Raw genomic sequence first — 19,660 nt, 5'->3', positions numbered from 1 at the left:
CATTTTCTTCAAGTCTTTACTGATATGCCACCTTTACAGAAGGGCCTTCCTAGGACCTTTCACCCTCAATACTCCCTGTTTTCCCACTTCATTTACTTGTTTCTCCTTTTCAGTTATCACCATCTAAGACATTATGCATTTTGCTCCTTTGTCATTGCATGACCTCACTGGAATATAAGCCACCAGAGTCATAAGTTTTTGTTTGTTAATTGCTATAATGATTATTATACCCTTAGCTACACATCCTTGGCACATAATAAGCACTCAATAAATATTTGTTAAATGAATGAAAGAACATGGCAATGCTGTTCAAAATACATAATTATAGTTAGAACACCATATTCTTAAAAACATTTCAGTTCAGTTCAGTCGCTCAGTTGTTGCAAGGCTTCTGGGGAGTACAAAGATGAAAAAGAGAAGTGGGACATAATTAAATATAATCCAAAATAGACATTCACAACTTTTATGTGAGAATTACAGAAAAAAAGTGGTATAAGGGACTCAAGAGAAAAACTCTATCAGTAGGGGACAACTGCAGTAACCTAGGTATCAGCTGATTAGGCCCTATATTGGCTAGAGTACAATAAAAATGGAAAGGGTCATATGTTACAATGATCATAATAATAGAAACAGTTGGTAGGATTTGGTGACTAGTTGAATTCAGAAAGAAGCAGCAAATCACTGCTAAATGTCAAACTTAGGTAATGACAAAAACAGCAGTGCTATTTTGGGGGGGAAAAAAAAAAGAGAGAGAGAGAGAAAAGAGGAGGATTAAAGTGGCAAGAAAAATGTTAAGTCCAATATTAGATATGTTTGAGGTGATACCAGATCATGTAAGAGAAAATTTCAGGACAGTTCTAGATTTAGAACTATGACTTAGGGTTAAGAATGTAGTTGACCCTTAAACTGCAGAAGGCAATGGCAACCCACTCCAGTACAACCCACTCCAGTACAGAGGAGCCTGATAGGCTGCCAGTCCATGGGGTCGCTGAGGGTCGGACACGACTGAGCGACTTCACTTTCACTTTTCACTTTCATGCATTGGAGAAGGACATGGCAACCCACTCCAGTGTTCTTGCCTGGAGAATCCCAGGGATGGGGGAGCCTGGTGGGCTGCCGTCTGTGGGGTCGCACAGAGTCGGACACGACTGAAGCGACTTAGCAGCAGCAGCAGTACCTAGCACCATGCTGTCCAGTTGTTGTTTAGTGGCAAGTAGTGCCCAACTCCGGAGAAGGCAACGGCACCCCACACCAGTACCCTTGCCTGGAAAATCCCATGGACGGAGGAGCCTGGTGGGCTGCAGTCCATGGGGTCGCTAAGAGTCGGACACGACTGAGCGACTTCACTTTGACTTTTCACTTTCACGCATTGGAGAAGGAAATGGCAACCCACTCCAGTGTTCTTGCCTGGAGAATCCCAAGGACGGCGGAGCCTGGTGGGCTGCTGTCTATGGGGTCGCACAGAGTCGGACACGACTGAAGTGACTTAGCTTAGCTTGACCCTTAAACAACACAGAGTTATGGGTACCAATCCTCCATCCAGTCAAAAACCCATGTACAACTTTATAGTCAGCCCTTGGTATCTGTAGTTTTGTACCTGCAGATTCAACCAGTCACAAATTGTGTAGTATTATTAAACACTCGACATATAAGTGGATCCACGCAGTTCAAACACACACTGTTCAAGAGGCAACTATATAGACTTAGGAGTTATTTTCTCACAAAGATATCCATGAACTGAAAAAAGTGAGATTTCTAAGCAAAAGACTAAAGGTAAAAACCATGAGAAATAGGTAACCTACAGGGCAGGAGAAGGAAGAGGTGCAACTGAACATAACAAAGAAAAAAGAGAAAGAAAGAAAGAAAAAGAGGACACCTCAAAAAAAAAAATTATATATATACATATATAAAAATTTCTCCAGGCTTTAAAAAAATAATCAAGCTACCATTCATTTTGCATTTAGCAATTTTGCCAATATGTTCATTCAAGTACTCAAGATATCAGATGAAATCAAAGCAATATTTCAGTTCAATCTTGGCTTAGAATTGTCAGACTGGTAAAATTAGGCATTTTGCTGGTAAACTCTGAAACAAAAAATAGCTTATGTACTTCTTCACATTTCACGGACTGGAGTGCAGATGTAAGATAAAGAATATGATACAAGTCTCTGTCACCCAGGAAACCACCTAATGGCAAATTGCTCAGCCTTCTTTATAAATGTTAACTTCACCCTGATCTGGCCAGTTCCATACATATTTGTAGTATTCAATATATATTCATTTACAATAACAGCAAGCAAAACAAGTAAACACATGCAAAAATACGTAAAATTAAAATAATTAGTTTAGGGTAGGGAGGGGAAATAAGGAATTTTTTAATGGGTATAGAGTTTTAGTTTGGAAAAATGAAAAAGTTCTGAGATGGATGGTGGTTAACAGTCACACAACAATGTGGATACACTTGAGGCCACTGAACTGTATGCTTAATGATAAATTTTTATGTATCACTTCGGTTCAGTTCAGTCGCTCAGTCGTGTCCCACTCTTTGTGACTCCATGAACTGCAGCATGCCAGGCCTCCCCGTCCATCACCAATTCCCGGAGTTTACCCAAATTCATGTCCATTGAGTCGGTGATGCCATCCAACCATCTCATCCTCTGTCGTCCACTTCTCCTGCCTTTAATCTTTCCCAGCATCACGGTCTTTTCAAATGAGTCAGCTCTTTGCATCAGGTGGCCAAAGTATTGGAGTTTCAGCTTCAACATCAGTCCTTCCAATGAACACTCAAGACTGATCTCCCTTAGGATGGACTGGTTAGATCTCCTTGCAGTCCAAGGGACTCTCAAGAGTCTTCTCCAACACCACAGTTCAAAAGCATCAATTCTTCAGCACTCAGTTTTCTTCACAGTCCAACTTTCACATCCATACATGACCACTGGAAAAACCACAGCCTTGACTAGACGGACCTTTGTTGACAAAGTAATGTCTCTGCTTTTGAATATGCTGTCTAGGTTGGTCATAACTTTCCTTCCAAGGAGTAAGAGTCTTTTAATTTCATGGCTGCAGTCACCATCTGTAGTGATTTTGGAGCCCCAAAAAATAAAGTCTGACACTGTTTCCACTGTTTCCCCATCTATTTCCCATAAGTGATGGGACCAGATGCCATGATCTTCGTTTTCTGAATGTGAGCTTTAAGCCAATTTTTTCACTCTCCTCTTTCACTTTCATCAAGAGCCTTTTTAGTTCCTCTTCACTTTCTGCCATAAGGGTGGTGTTATCTGCATATCTGAGGTTATTGATATTTCTCCCGGCAATCTTGATTCCAGCTTGTGTTTCTTCCAGCCCAGCATTTCTCATGATGTACTCTGCATAGAAGTTAAATATGCAGGGTGACAATATACAGCCTTGACGTACTCCTTATCCTATTTGGAACCAGTCTGTTGTTCCATGTCCAGTTCTAACTGTTGCTTCCTGACCTGCATACAGGTTTCTCAGGAAGCAAGTCAGGTGGTCTGGTATTCCCATCTCTTTCAGAATTTTCCACAGTTGATTGTGATCCACACAGTCAAAGGCTTTGGCATAGTCAATAAAGCAGAAATAGATGTTTTTCTGGAACTCTCTTGCTTTTTCCACGATCCAGCGGATGTTGGCAATTTGATCTCTTGTTCCTCTGCCTTTCCAAAACCAGCTTGAACATCTGGAAATTCATGGTTCATGTATCGCTGAAGCCTGACTTGGAGAATTTTGAGCATGACTTTACTAGCGTGTGAGATGAGTGCAATTGTGCAGTAGTTTGAACATTCTTTGGCATTGCCTTTCTTTGGGACTGGAATGAAAACTGACCTTTTCCAGTCCTGTGGCCACTGCTGGGTTTTCCAAATTTGCTGGCATATTGAGTGCAGCACTTTCACAGCATCATCTTTCAGGATTTGAAAGAGCTCAACTGGAATTTCATCACTTCCACCAGCTTTGTTTGTAGCGATGCTTCCTAAGGCCCACTTGACTTCACATTCCAGGATGTCTGGCTCTAGGTGAGAGATCACACCATCTTGATTATCTGGGTCGTGAAGATCTTTTTTGTACAGTTCTTCTGTGTATTCTTGCCACCTCTTCTTAATATCTTCTGCTTCTGTTAGGTCATACCATTTCTGTCCTTTATCGAGCTCATCTTTGCATGAAATGTTCCCTTGGTATCTCTAATTTTCTTGAAGAGATCTCTCGTCTCTCCCATTCTACTGTTTTCCTCTATTTCTTTGCATTGATCGCTGTGGAAAGCTTTCTTATCTCTCCTTGCTATCCTTTGGAACTCTGCATTCAAATGGGTATATCTTTCCTTTCCACCTTTGCTTTTTCCTTCTTTTCACAGCTATTTGTAAGACCTCCTCAGACAGCCATTTTGCTTTTTTGCATTTCTTTTTCTTGGGGATGGTCTTGATCCCTGTCTCCTGTATAACGTCACAAACCTCCGTCCATAGTTCATCAGGCACTCTGTCTATCAGATCTAGTCCCTTAAATCTATTTCTCACTTCCATTGTATAATAATAAGGGATTTGATTTAGGTCATAGCTGAATGGTCTAGTGGTTTTCCCCACTTTCTTCAATTTAAGTCTGAATTTGTTATGTATATTTTACTACAAAACAAAAAAAACTAATTCAGCTCATATATGTACTGTAATGCTAATTCTCCAGAAGCAATGATTATATCAATATTCTTTTTAATTCCATGTCTCTGAATTCCTATCACTGCAATTCAGTAAGAAGAAAAGCTGTGATCCAAGATAAAACTGACAAAGGAAAATAGAGAACAAGATAAAAACAAGTTTTTTTAATTGAAAATAATTTTTATCAGATTGGATCTAGAAGATCAAGATGGTGGACAGAGTAGGAAAATCCCAAGCTCATCTTCTCCAATGGACACACACATAGAACTACATATAGAATAACTATCTCTGAAAATGACTTAAAGACTAGCAGAATACATTTTCTACAATTAAAGATATAAAAGAAAATGGGTACGAGGGGCATAGAACCCTCACCCTAGTGCAGCAACCCACAACTAGGAGGGGTATCACAACCGCAGACATTAACCCTAGAGAGTAAGGCATCTGAGCCCCTTGTCAGGCTTCCTAGCTTGTGGCACTAGAACTGGGAAGACAAACCTTCACAAGAAGGATGGATTTACAGAGTATTATGCTAAGTGAAATAAGTCAGAGAAATCACAAATACCATGCAATTTCACTTATATATGGACTCTACAAAACAAGACAAAGGAAATCAAAAGAGAAACAGAGTCAGAGACACAGATAACAAACTGGTGCACACCAGAGGGGAACTGGGTGGGGGCTGGGTAAAATAGGTAAAGGGGATTCAGAAATACAAACCTCCAGCTACTGAACAAATGAGTAACCAAGACGTAACGTTCACCACAAGCAACACAGTTGATAATACTGTAATAAATATGTATGGTGACATTTGGTTAAAAAACTTACAATTGTAATCAATTCATAATGTATGTGTGTGTTAGTCGCTCAGTCATGTGTGACTCTTTGCAACCCCAAAGACTGTAGCCTGCCAGGCTACTCTGTCCTTGGAATTTTCCACGCAAGAATGCTGGAGTGGGTTGACATTTCCTTCTCCAGGGGATCTTCCCTACCCAGGGATCAAACCTGTGTCTCCTGCATTGCAGGCAGATTCTTTACCATGTGAGCCACTGGGGAAGCCCATAATGTATATAAATGTCAAATCACTGTTTTCACTTAAAACTAAGATAATATTGATGTCAACTATATTTCAAGTAAAAAATAAATAAAATCTTTATTTATTATTTGAGTCAACCTAATTACAAAAGTAGGAAAACATAAAATGAAACAGTCAGTGTTGAAATTAAAGAATTAAGTCAAATACATACTTGCAAACTTGGAGGAAATCCTGGAATTCCTGACAAAGGAACTGTGTGGTAAAGGACAGAAGGATCTTTCCATATCTCAATCCTGAGAAGAGCTGAAGGGAAAGTCAAGGTAGAACAGTAGAAAAAAAAATATGATTGTAACTAAGACTTTTAATAGTTTGGCAAACAGAAACTACAGACTACTGTGGTAGGTGGCTATAAGCAGGTTCAGAACATACAGGGAAATATACATAGTATGGAGAGTAGATTTTTTTCATTGATATTTTCACCTTGGTGTTTACTGTGTTCATTCAAAAGTAAAGCTGGCAAGCAACTTTCACGACAGGAAGATTACCAACTGAAAGGGATATCACACTCCTCCAGTGTGTGTAACTTTCAATGCATCTTCATGATAGTCCTGAAATATAATCAGAGCAGAGTCAAGTAAGATGCTAAGGCTTCTCTTCAGATGCAGCAATTTCCACCAAAAGAATAAGTACAAATTCCCTTACTGAAGCTGTGAGTTCCAAACTTACCACCTTAGGATTCTGTGTGATTAAAACTATAAACTAGTCTCATATACTCTGCTAGGACCCTTTTTCTCCTTCGTCACCACAGATCATATTATTAATAGCACAACTCTCTTCATTTGTAATCCAAAACCTTGTTATTCCTGCTAGAAATGCCACAGAGCTTTACAACCATCTGAATCTCAGTCACCTTTCAAAAAGAGATCTCATCTCCTTTGTGCCCTTTGTGAAATCCTCTTCTAATCTCTTCATCGCTAAATACTCATAATCTTTGCAGTCTAAATTAGTGCTTCTTGGGAATTCCCTGGTGGTCCACAGCACTTTCACAGCTATGACCTGGGTTCAGTCCCTGGTAGGGAACTAATATCCCACAAGATGCCTAAAATAAATGTTTCTTTTTTTTCTCTCTACTCGTGGCAAATGGGGGCTACTCTCCAGTTGCAGTGCACTAGCATAGGCTCTAAGCACAGGCTTCAGCAGTGGCAGCATATGGCTCAATAGTTGTGACTCATGGGCTTAGCTGCTCTGCCACATGTGTGATCTTGCAGGACCAGGGATTGAAACAATCTCCTACACTGGCAGGTGGATTCTTTACCACTGAGCCACTAAGGTAGCCCCAATAAATGCTTCTTGAACTATCTGTGGTAAAATGCCATTTTTTAAATTTTTCTAATCCTTTGTGGACCGAGCCTTTTATAAAATGAAATTTAAATGAATTACCAGAATTTTTTAAACATGTCAAATAGAAACCAAATTTTATTATAAATTTGACAGGCATATAATTTCTCTGTCAAATTCCTATAAAAGTTTCTAAAGCTTATTCTTAATTTCTGTACTTATATTTCAGCACAGTGGTAATAGTCCACACACTGCTATCAGTCTGCAGACTGCACTTTGGGTTTTTTCATTTTGTTTTTAAATTTTTATTTTGTACTGGAGCATAGTTGACTAACAATGTTGCGTTAATTGCAGGTGTTTAGCAAGGTGATTCGGTTATTCTGCTCAATATTCTGCAATAACCTAAATGGGAAAAGAATTTACAGAATGCCCCTTGAACAGCATATATCTAAACAACTCAGGGTTTAAATTAATGAATATTCATTTATTTGGAAAAAAACTGAAACTTGAATTCAGCATTTGTTTAAGCAGGACTCAGATATGAAAGGGACAGTAACTCTGGAAAGTGGACACTACATGTATGTACAAAGGCACAGATGTGAGAAATGACATGGCATGTTGCTGACACAATGAACTGAATCTCTCTTACTTGAGGGGCATGTACTGCGAGAGAGGGAACTAAGAGCCAGGTAGGGCTTACAGAGGGAAAGATAAGTGAGGAAAAAGTCCCAAATATTTCTAAAGAAGTACCATGATAGAATCAGTGTCTTTGAAAAAGTAAGCTGGGAGTGGCCCGGCTGAGGAGGGACTTTACACTTACAGTGTTATATATTACACCTTTTTTCATGTCCTCCAGAGCCTGGAAAAGTGCTCAGTAGATGATGGATGGAAAGCATCTTCATTAAGTAGCAGGTGTTAAAAAATACTTGAAATTCTGTTAGAGGTACTAATTGAAAATATTCTATATTTACTACACCTGACTTCTAAAATTTAAAATAAAAAACAATGTACAGATACTTCACCTGTATAACAGTAAAGAAAACTCAGCTTGGAAAGAGTTGATCATTGGCCAGCAAGAGATTTGGCCAGCAACGAATTTCTGAAAGACAAAAACAGACAGGAGTGTATTAACAAATTAAACAGAACAGACTACAATAGGAGGAAGCTGCAACTGAGATGAAAGCTGACCTGCCCCCTGGAACCCCAGAGGGATTCTAGGCTCAGGGATACCCGAGGAGCTGTCTCAAAGGGTCATTAAAGAAGGGAGTAGCTAAGGACAGAGACAACCAGAATACCTGAATATAGAAAAACTGTACCCAGTCAAATACTCCACATTTATCTTCCTCTTCCACCTCTACTCACAAAGCATACATGGAAGCCTAATATTTATCCCTAACCAAAAATAACAAGAAGATAACTCTCCTTTGTGGCAAAGATGTTCAACTATCAACCTAAATTAACACACCTCCTTCTATAAGATGGAGTTGTCTCCAAGAAGGAACTGCTTAGCCAAACCACCCACCCCTTCTCAGAGCCCTCTTGTACCTAGGTACTACCATATGACTAGTTTTAGCCAATGGAATGAAATAGAAGTAATGGGTCATTTCCCTGCCAGGCAATGAAGTGTCTTCTCCATTCTCTCCTTCCCTTCCTCTAGAAGGAGACAGAGAACCACAAGGAATTTTAAGGATAGCAGAATCACAAAAGAAATTCAGTACACTAAATCACAGGAAGGAAAGTTGCCTGCTGAGAAGACCCTCATTGGACGACTAAAGAAGCAAAAAACTAAAATGCTTTTTTGTTAAGCCATTGAATTTTCAGGTTTACTGGTTTCGGCAAATAGCACACTTACTAACGATAGCCTCTTTTTTAAAAAGGAAATAGGAAAAGGAGGAAGGGGAAAACATCAACAGAAAAATTAAGCTTCGGTTTTAGTAACCCAGAGGCAGGCCTTCCTCTTTGTGGCATTTGGAATATCAGCATCCTAACAGTCGGCTTTCTATCCACCCACACTAAAGGAGAGCCTGACAGCTGGCATGTTCCATCACACATGCATATTAAGACAAAGAACTAGGTCACTGGAATGGGAGGGACATGAATGATTATCACCAAGAGGTCAGATGTGGTAGATTGAACTATTCTTGTAGTACCTTACCCTGTGTGGCCAATAGCAACTAGCACATGCTTTCAACTTTCAGCCAACAAATTTCCTTGTCCAAAACTGCAACTTCATTAGTTAAACTGCCTTCCATGATACCACAGACAACAGTTTATCAAAAGTTTTGCCACTACATAACACAATTCACCATTTTTCCAGCCTCCTGTAGTGGTTTCCTTGCTAACCACCAACCAGTTTCAAAGCCAATGGTATGTAATTGAAGTTTCTGTTATAGCTGCACCCCACTCTGAGGTACCCATTTTTAAATTAATCACCTTTTCAGGCAAAATAAGCAAACACAAAATATCAATAACATACAAAAATAAGCATGTATTTCTCACTTCGAGAAATAAATTATTTAAGTCAATTGGGGCAGTTCTGTTTCAGGCTGTAGATCAAGTTGACATCTTTCCCATGTGTTTCTATCTAGGGCTATACAGTGGCCAGCAGATGCCTGGGACCTGTTTTATTATGCAAAGATTGGCAACTCCCAGAGTGGCAAGTGGAAACATTTAATAGCTCCTAAAGCCTAGGCTCAGAACTGGTGCAGTCACTTCTTCCCAAGTTCTTCTGGCCAAGAAGTAAATATCTGCTGAACAGTTACCTAATCTGTCACAATTCACTCTCCTGCACACAAAGATTGTGACTACTGTGCAGTCAAAGATGATTAATATAAGAACCAAGACATTAAAGATTAAATTTTGCAATCTGGTACAACATGGAGGGAACCTGAAGGTATTATGCCAAATGAACAAGCCAAAGAGAAAAAGACAAATACTGTATGATTTCACCCACATGTGGAATATTTTTAAAAATAAACAGAACACACACACACACATGGATACAGAGAACAGATTGGTGGTTACCAGAGGAAAAGGGGATTGGGGAGAAAACAAATGGATAAAGAGGGTGTATGGTGATGGATGGAAACTAGACTTTTTGGTAGTGAGCACTTTGCTGTGCATAAAGTTGTCAATTTATTATGCTGTACACATATTATAAGCCAATATTACAACATATTATAATAAGTCAATGTTACCTCAATAAATATATATGTAACTGTATGTGTGTATATACACACACACACGAAAAAAACTTAAAATTACAATTAACTACCAAACACTGGTAGGAATTGGGGGAGGGAAAAGGAAGTAACTGAACTAAATCTTCATCTTTTATAAAGTGGAGGAAATAGATGGTGTTTAATCAACCAAGGAGTGTAGGTAAAAGCATAATAATTTAAAGTTTCCTGAAGAACAAACAATAAATTAGTTCAAATGTTTGTTTATGGGGGTAGGCCTAACAACTAGTGGCAAGGAATACTGTTGCTTTACATCAAAAGTACTGTTGTACTACATTTTTTTGTTGACATGTTCACGTATTACTCTAAGAAAAAAAGTAACGAATTTCTACTAGAAACTTCTCCCTTAAATGCTAGACTTTAGAGATGAGAGAATATTCCTATATATAAACTGAATACCATGGAAAAAATTGTGTAAGTGAAAGGAAACTTATACTTTCATTGTGGTACAAAAGTATGAGTCTCCCCTTTATATTCAGTACAAATGCAGAAGTTGTTCACATTCCTAGAGAATGCAGTTAGGGGCTAATAAATTTAATATTTAGAAATTTACTTAACATCACTTTTGCCATAAAAAATTCTTAATATGGAAAAATTTACTTATAAAACTTAAAGACTTAAGTGATCTGCTGTTACTCACAATATAGAGAATTGATATGAATACTACCCACCAAAAAGTATATAGGTACAACAAAAGGAAGATAGAAAACCAACACTAATAGATTATTTAAACAATAATTAACCCAAACTACAAATAAAACACAGGTCATTCAGGTCAACAATTCTTTCCATCCATGGCGGACATCACAAATCAAACATGGCACTCTGCCCAGTAACACAAGGGAACAATCTCAAATTCCAAAATTCATCTCAATACAGTACTCCTCACCCTCCAAAACTGATCAGAGTTAGCAAATCAAGTGAAACTTCTTTATCTTAGAGCAAAGCAACACTTCAATTAAAGTTTACTACATGAAAATATTTACTTCATTTCACCTTTTCAGCAATTAAAAAGCTTAACAGATTTTTCCAAAGGTTAGATATTACATTGAGAATCTTGCCGTAATTGAACATTAAGAATGTATTTCTTCATGGCAGAGTCTCGTAGCTACTCAACTCATATAACCTGGAAGTCTGCTGGATATTCAAGCAGTAAGGAAAGGCAAAAAGACTGTCCAAACACTTTTCAACAACTATTTAAAAGATCTGTTGACAGCTTAGACAAATTTTGTTCAATACAGAGTTCCAGGCATCTCTGGATCAAAGGTTATTTCTGAGCCATGGTATCGAGCAGATGAGCAGATAGATGCTGGCCCACATCCTGTTCTGAACAAAGTTCCTTCCTCTCTTCACCCAAATCCCCACATCCCTCTGCCTAAAGCACTCCGCACATTACTACATCCTCCTTAACTCAGCTAAATGGACTAGGGCAGGACACTTCACCTTAAAGTAAGCCAATCAAGAGGAATATGATCAACTTTTTTGTGGCATATCTTCCAGAATAATCCAGTGAGATCTTCACACGAACTTCAACTGGAGACAAAGAATAAACTTGCAAATGAAAGTAGATACTTGAACTAGAAGACCATGTAAACTAGTCAGGGCCAGCAGCTGGGCCCTATGCAAAAGAAAAGAGCAAAGGACGCCTGCTGAAAAGGAGAGACTACGGAACAACTGGGCTTCCCTTGTGGCTCAGCTGGTAAAGAATCCGCCCACAATGTGGGAGACCTGAATTCGATTCCCTGGGTTGGGAGGATCCCCTAGAGAAGGGAAAGGCTATCCACTCCAGTATTCTGGCCAGGAGAATTGCATGGACTGTATAGTCCATAGGGTTGCAAAGAGTTGGACACGACTGAGCGACTTTCACTTCCACTTCCATGGAACAATTAATTACTGTTTTTAGTTCCCCATCTAGTTCCGGGGAGGCTCAGGTGTGTTCTAATGTATGCGTATGGATGTCCTCAAAACTCCCTAAAGTATCTCTAAAAAAAGAAAATGAAAAAAAAAAAAAATCCCCGCATTACATAAACTAGTAAAGAAACTAAAGGAACCCAATTAAAATGACTACTTAGAGACAGCACCCTTGGAGTAACTGTGGGATACTGCCCATACACAATATAAGCTGTACAATTCGAACCAAGATAATTAAAATCAGTCAATTACTGATGTTGACTAGAAGTCAAGGTATCAACTTGCATTAAAGATAGCAATATTCAGCTTTTAACTACAAAAGGTACCTATAGAAACATTCAATCTCTTGAATTAAAGGCAAGAAAATAGTAATGCTATAAAAATAAGACATTCAAGTTAAACCTCTTTTTCTTTTTTCTTTAAACTCTGAAAGGAATGAATGAAAATACATATATATAAAATAGTTGAAGGAGTGGAACTGAAACACAGGAATTAGCTAGCAGGCCCTGCTCTTGGAACACAAAGTGGCTCCAGCCCACACACATGAAAGTTCTTTGGTTAAGAAGTTGTAATCCGGCATCCTGCCAGATTTCTGGTTTTGCTTGAATCTGGTTATGTTTGCCCTACAGAATATTTTTTATGTGAAAGCTGAAAATCAAGACATTTCATCTTTTAAAAAGTTAGAATTTTAGTTTCTCCTGATAAATTAGTAAACTTGGAAACACAGAGCCCAGTTTCCCATTGGGAAAAGCATCCTCTGGTAAGCCACAGTCCTCCCCACTACCTATTATGTTGCTGAGAACCCAATTCTTCCCCTGTTGCTCCTGACTCCATTAGGATGTGCTGTACTTGGTCACTCAGTCATGTCAGACTCTTTGCTACAGAGTAGCCCACCAAGCTCCTCTGTCCATGGGGATTCCCCCGGCAAGAATACTGGAGTGGGTCGCCATGCCCTCCTTCAGGGAATCTTCCCAACCCAGGGATCAAACCCAGGTCTCCCACATTGCAGGTGTATTCTTTACCATCTGAGCCACCAGGGAAGCCCAAGAACACTGGAATGGGTAGCCTACCCCTTCCCCAGGGGAATCTTCCCGACCCATGAATAGAACTGGAGTTTCCTGCATTGCAGGTGGATATAAGCCTTTAGGATATGAGCTATCAATCTCTCCATTGATATAGATCTTCCAGTTCACAAACTTGCACAACCAACTTGTGAGTGGCTTGGTTAAGATCAGTTCTGACATCAACAACATGGTGCAACTATTAACAGGAAAAAAAAAAAAAAAGTCTTGGTCCTTTGTCCTGCATCCAGCTTAGCAGTGCAGACTTTTCCTACCCTAAAGAAGTGTCCTTCAGTTCTTTGTTTCTTTTTCCTGTAATACAACCTCTCTAGGAACCATCCCAATCCCTCAGGCAAGGGTGGAGAGGAAGAATCAAATTATCAGTTCTAATCTCCCAGGAGGCTCCTGTGCCTCTAAGTAAACTTATGGATGCAGCTAATAGATAACTGGAAGGAAGTTACATCATCTCTACCAGCCAGCAGTGTCTGAAACTCATACCCTGCTCAGAAAAAAAAAAAAATTCTTTCAAAAAATGTTTGAATTTAGGCAACTTGCATGTTTACTGGTAGCCTTGAACATCTTTTCATAATGTAATTAACATAAAATTTTTGTCACAGATTTTTTCTGTATTGAAATTTCAAATGATTCAGTATATTTTTATAACTACTGTTTGGCAATGCAGAGAAAGCCAGAGGGAAAATATATTTAATATCCTAATAACCAAATTGGAAAAAGCATTAACTTTAGCATGTTAGAAAAGGAAGAACATAAGAACATTGAATGTTTTTCTCCAGAAAAACACATTAACAAGAATTAAGGTATCTCTACAAAAAAATCAATCATAATAAACATAACAAGAGAAACAGGACAAACACTTGACCATCAGCAGGCACACATACCACCCCACCAGGGTCCATATCCATCTTGATGCTATACTCTTATCCATTATTCGTTGCCTGGGTTTCAAATCCAAATAAGCATGAGGAGTTGCCATAGAGACAATGTGTCACTTTTGGAACCAGAAGCTTAGTACTACTGAGTACTTATGGTCTTCATAACGTCAGTACTTCCTCCCACACTTTGAATTATACATCCAACATTACACATCCCGACATTAAAACTTCACAAAATGTGATTTCATTCTGTCCTTTAAAGAAGTCAATGTTACTTTCTCAAAAATAGTTTCCCCAAAATAATTTATAGTTTATGTAGTATAGTAAATGTCAAGAGAAACAACCTAAGTCATTTTACATGTTAAGAACATACATACTCAATACATGCTTAATGGATTAATATTAAAGATTCTGGCTTAATAAAATAAATTGTACACCATTATTGAAATGTACTTTTTTGAAGAATTTTTTATGTGGACCATTTTTAAAGACGTGGACCAGTCTTTACTGAACATGTTACAATAGTTTCTTTTTATTTAATGTTTTGGGTTTTTGGCCACAAGGCATGTGAAGTATTAGCTCCCCAACCAGCACCCCTTGCGCGGGACTACCAGGGAAGTCCCTGAAATACACTGTTTTTCAATCGTAACTGAGCGTAATCATATCTTATTAATTCATGTCTTAGCTCAATGTTATTAATAATAGTATTCCTACCATCGTTCATTTAATATGAAAATTAAATTATTTTCATATCAAATGAAACTAAAAATTTAAAAACAACACTAAGAAGCAGCATTTTATTTTATAGCAGATTGATACAGAGGTCCTCCTTGACTTATAATGGGGTTCTGTTCCAATAAATCCATCATAAGTCAAAAATACCATAAGTCAAAAATACCATAAGTCAAAAACAATTTAATATACTTGGGAGAAACATCAATAACCTCAGATATGCAGATGACACCACCCTTATGGCAGAAAGTGAAGAGGAACTCAAAAGCCTCTTGATGAAAGTGAAAGTGGAGAGTGAAAAAGTTGGCTTAAAGCTCAACATTCAGAAAACGAAGATCATGGCATCTGGTCCCATCACTTCATGGGAAATAGATGGGGAAACAGTGGAAATAGTCTCAGACTTTATTTTTTTGGGATCCAAAATCACTGCAGATGGTGACTGCAGCCATGAAATTAAAAGACGCTTACTCCTTCAAAGAAAAGTTAAGACCAACGTAGATAGCATATTGAAAAGCAGAAACATTACTTTGCCAACAAAGGTCCGCCTAGTCAAGGCTATGGTTTTTCTAGTAGTCATGTATGGATGTGAGAGTTGGACTGTGAAGAAAGCTAAGTGCCAAAGAATTGATGGTTTTGAACTGTGGTGTTGGAGAAGACTCTTGAGAGTCCCCTGGACTGCAAGGAGATCCAGCCAGTCCATTCTAAAGGAGATCAGCCCTGGGTGTCCTTTGGAAGGAATGGTGCTAAAGCTGAAACTGCAGTACTTTGGCCGCCTCATGCGAAGAGTTGACTCATTGGAAAAGACTCTGATCTGGGAGGGATTGGGGGCAGGAGGAGAAGGGGACGACAGAGGATGAGATGGCTGGATGGCATCACTGACTTGATGGACGTGAGTCTGGGTGAACTCCGGGAGTTGATGATGGACAGGGCAATTCATGGGGTCACAAGGAGTCGGACACGAATGAGCGACTGAACTGAACTGAACCTACCAAATATCACAGCTTAGCCTAGGCTACCTTAAACATGCTCAGAACACTTATATTTAGTTGGCTAATCATCTGACACAAGCCTATTTTATAATAAAGTGTTTAATATCTCATGTGATTGATTGTACATTGTTCTAAAAGTGAAAAACATAATTTTTTTAGGGTATTTGGTTGTTTACCCTCAATATTGTGGTGCAACTGGGATATGTGGCTCACTGCCACTGTCCAGCATCACGAAAGAGTATCATACCATATATGACAAGCCTGGAGAAAATCAAACGTAGGTTTCTACTGAATGCACATCACGGTTTCACATCACTGTGAAATTAAAAAATCATAAGCAGAATCACCTACTTTGGAGACTATCTGTATTTTTATTTCCTTTAGGAACTATCCCTAATAATTAAAAATTATTAGTGGTATCTAAGGCAGGTATCTGCCTGCGAATGCAGAAGATGCAGTTTTAATCCCTGGGTCAGGAAGATACCTTGGAGGAAAACCCATTCCAGTATTCTTGCCTGAGGACTCTCATACACAGAGGAGTCTGCTGGGCTTACAGGCCATGGGGAAGCAAAACAGTAGGACAAAACAACAACAACGAGAGGGTAGTTTGTTGCTAGTAAAACACTAAGAATAAGGAAAAATATCATTCTCAAATCAATCAGAGAATATCTCCAGATCATCAAAGAATCAGAGACTGGGAACCCTCATACATAGCTGTTAGGACTGGAAAATGATAGTCACTATAAAAACAGCTGTAAGTTTCTCCAAAAGTTATACATAGAACTATCATACAACCTATCATTTTCACTTCTAGGTATCTACTCAAGAAAAACAAGACCATATGTCCACAAAAGACATGCAAATGAATATTTAAAGAAATGGTATTCAAAACAGCCAAAAACTAGAAACCTAAATGTTCATCAGAGAATTCCCTGGGGGTCCAGTGGTTAGGATTTGGTGCTTTCACTACCAGTGCTGGGATTCAATCCCTGATCATGGAACTAAGAGTGGCCATAAATAAACAAATAATGTTAATCAACTGGTAAATGAGTAAACCATAAATAAAATGAAATTCTATTTAGCAATAATAAAAGGAATTAATGACACAAGATCAAAAACATTATGCTAAGTCAAAGAAGACAGACATAAGAGATCATATACTGTATGAGTCCATTCATATCAAATGTTCAGAAAAGTAAAATTTACAGAAAAGGAAGGTACATTCATGGTTGCCTGGAGGTAGAAGTGGGGATTAGCTGTAAATGGGCATGTGGAATCTTATTAAAGAGATGAAAATGTTCTAAAACTGATTTATAGTGTTGGTTGTACCACTTGATAAAATAAATTATTAATGTGTATACTTGAATGAATTATATATGAAAAATATACCTCAATAAAATAGGATGTTTTCTTTTTTAAAGTCAGAGAACATTAGAGCTGCAGGGAACCTTGCCAGAACTTATACAAATGAAGAAAGTGAGGCCCCAAAGGGTTAAATAACTTGTTTAAATGTTATCCAGTAATCCTGACAAAAGTAAAAAAGACTAAAATTCAGCCTCAGCCTCCTGCAAAAAATAAAATGCCATGGAATTGTTTAAAATTACAATAACAGTTGCATAGATTTCTTTGTGAGGAGTTCTAGAAGTATTAAAATTTGAGAACCTAAAAGAATGTTTAAAACATAAAAATCCTAAGAATGTGATGTTTAGAAAAATTTTTAAAAAGCTAGAAAAACTCATTTGTCACTCTTTGAGGCCACATAACTTTCAAAATTGGTAATAAAAGAAAAATAACTAAACATTTTTTCTGACTTTCTGATAAAAGCTGTATTTCAGGGTAATGAAATGCTGCCAGTTTATGACAGAAAGCTTCTCCAATAGAGAGGAAGAATGCAAATTAATAAATGTAGATGGAATGAAAAAAAAAACACAAATTATCATTTTGAAGCCTATAATAAAATTATGATTCAGTCAAGAATTATCAATTATTATTAAGGCCATTAAGTGAATGGTTGAAGGGAAAGTTGAACATTTACAGAAAACATCATACCTCACAGATTACTTTGCTTTATGGAGACTTCACCAACCTAATCAAGCCATTAGCATTAAATGTCCAGGTTTATTAGAACTTCAGGTACTAGAGTTATAAGCTAAACACCAAGAGAAAGTAGTCAAACAATTACAGAAGGGAAGATATTCTCCAGGACAATATGTCCCCTTAGCTAATCAGAGAAAAAAAAAAAAAGTAGGGGTGACTAGATTGAGATTTTTAAATATAAACAAAAACAAATGTGGTCCTTAACTGGATCCTGGTTTGGACAAGATGGCTATAAAGAATATTTGGGAGATAACTAGATAAACTTGAAGATAAGAGAAGTTATCTTAAGTGTGATAACACTATTTTTGTAATATACTATTATGTTTTCAGAAATACATATTGAAGTACTTACAAGTGGGAGATTCAGATACCCATGGTCCACTTCAAAATATTTCAATGAATTTAAAAAATAAAAAATTCAAATCCAAGTCTCAACTTCCTAATTCATTGCTGTTTCCATTACTGCTCATTAATTCATTCATAAAATTATTATAAGAAGAATTACATAGAAAAATCTCTTGCAGACAAGAGGTTCAGAGACGTGATCTACCACGAAGGAACGCATTTTTTTGTTGTTGGTTTTTTGTTGTTTTTACAGCTACCGAAAGACACGTAACTCAGAGGTAACAACTCAGTATCACAGGCAACAAGACACCAAAAGGCATCAAAGCATCACGAATGGAGAATTTTGCCCTCAAAGAGCTAAAAATATCTTGTAGAACAGTTTCGTGAAGTTAATTACAAGAGAACTAGGCTGTTTCAAGATCATAGTTAAGGCTCTGAAGCGGCAGCCCACTAATGCAATCCTCAATTGTTACATAAAATTACCTATTCCCTTCTGACTTCACTTCCCTTGTACAACCAGTTTACTACTTTTCAAGATGTGGTGAAGTTAACGGACACTCTTACGAAAATCCCTCTCTCAAGCGAGGGCAGCCAAGCTAAAGAAAACCTTCACCGTAACAACCAGCTTCTTTACACCTAGGGCCTCAAAACAGGGAACGCGGAGCCTCCTCCCTCGAAGACCAGAGAAGATGCCGATTATCAACCAGCAGATCTAACTCATTTGCCTTGTTTTCGCCTGTCTCTCTAAATCCAAAGGGTGGCGCTGTCCTCATTCCTTCCCCGCACACCAGGTGTGCGCGCAGGTCCACTTCGAGGTCCGACCGAGGGGTGGCGGCGTCCACTGACGACCTCGGTCCGGCTTCTCCGCCGCCCCGGCCCGCGCGGCTCCTCTCCCTACCCAGCCCCTCCGAGTGAGCCCGCGAAAGCGCCCGCTCCCCTTCTCAGGGGCTCTCTCTCAGAAACTCTCCACAACACTCGGGGCAGGCGGGACGGCTAGGAAAGACACAAGCCAGCACTCTGGCTCTGAGCCCTCAACCCAGAAAGAGAGAAGCGCATAATGAAAAGCGTCGCGACCTCTCGCACCAACGCGAGTTAACGCCACTTCGACCGCCAGAGCCCCCAAGATAACCGACTTGCAGACTTGACTGGACTGAGTGGTCTCTGAACGACGGGAGAGGGCGCCCATCTGCCGGCACCGCCAGCGCTTCCCGCCCCGCCCCACCGGCCTACGTGCGTCAGGAATCACGTGCCTCGTCTCTCTTTCCTACCGGCAAGCGGGCGCGCCCTTCTTCCGGAAGTCGCGCCCAGTCACGCCCAGTCTCCGCCTACCACCGGTGACGTCAAACTCAGCGCCTACC

General features: G+C 38.9%; 2 long non-coding RNA genes across 2 annotated transcripts in view; one reads left to right on the top strand and one right to left on the bottom strand.

The window, feature by feature from the left end:
• The window catches only part of LOC133234452 (uncharacterized), a 28,594-nt gene extending 19,817 nt beyond the window's left edge, over nt 1–8,777 (top strand). The window contains exon 4 of the long non-coding RNA XR_009732142.1: nt 8,696–8,777. This is a non-coding gene — a long non-coding RNA (uncharacterized LOC133234452). The remainder of the gene's footprint in view (nt 1–8,695) is intronic.
• The window catches only part of LOC133234451 (uncharacterized), a 42,423-nt gene extending 22,886 nt beyond the window's left edge, over nt 1–19,537 (bottom strand). Inside the window, exons 1-4 of the long non-coding RNA XR_009732141.1 lie at nt 18,916–19,537; nt 8,058–8,134; nt 6,178–6,305; nt 5,909–6,000 (exon numbers count right to left, since the gene is read on the bottom strand). This is a non-coding gene — a long non-coding RNA (uncharacterized LOC133234451). The remainder of the gene's footprint in view (nt 1–5,908; nt 6,001–6,177; nt 6,306–8,057; nt 8,135–18,915) is intronic.
• Between the last annotated feature and the right edge of the window lie 123 nt (nt 19,538–19,660).

This window comes from Bos javanicus, chromosome 21 (assembly GCF_032452875.1).
Source record: "Bos javanicus breed banteng chromosome 21, ARS-OSU_banteng_1.0, whole genome shotgun sequence".
Lineage (NCBI taxonomy): Eukaryota > Metazoa > Chordata > Mammalia > Artiodactyla > Bovidae > Bos > Bos javanicus.
The sequence above is the reverse complement of the archived record's forward strand: the minus strand, read 5'-3'. Positions and strand labels throughout refer to the sequence as shown.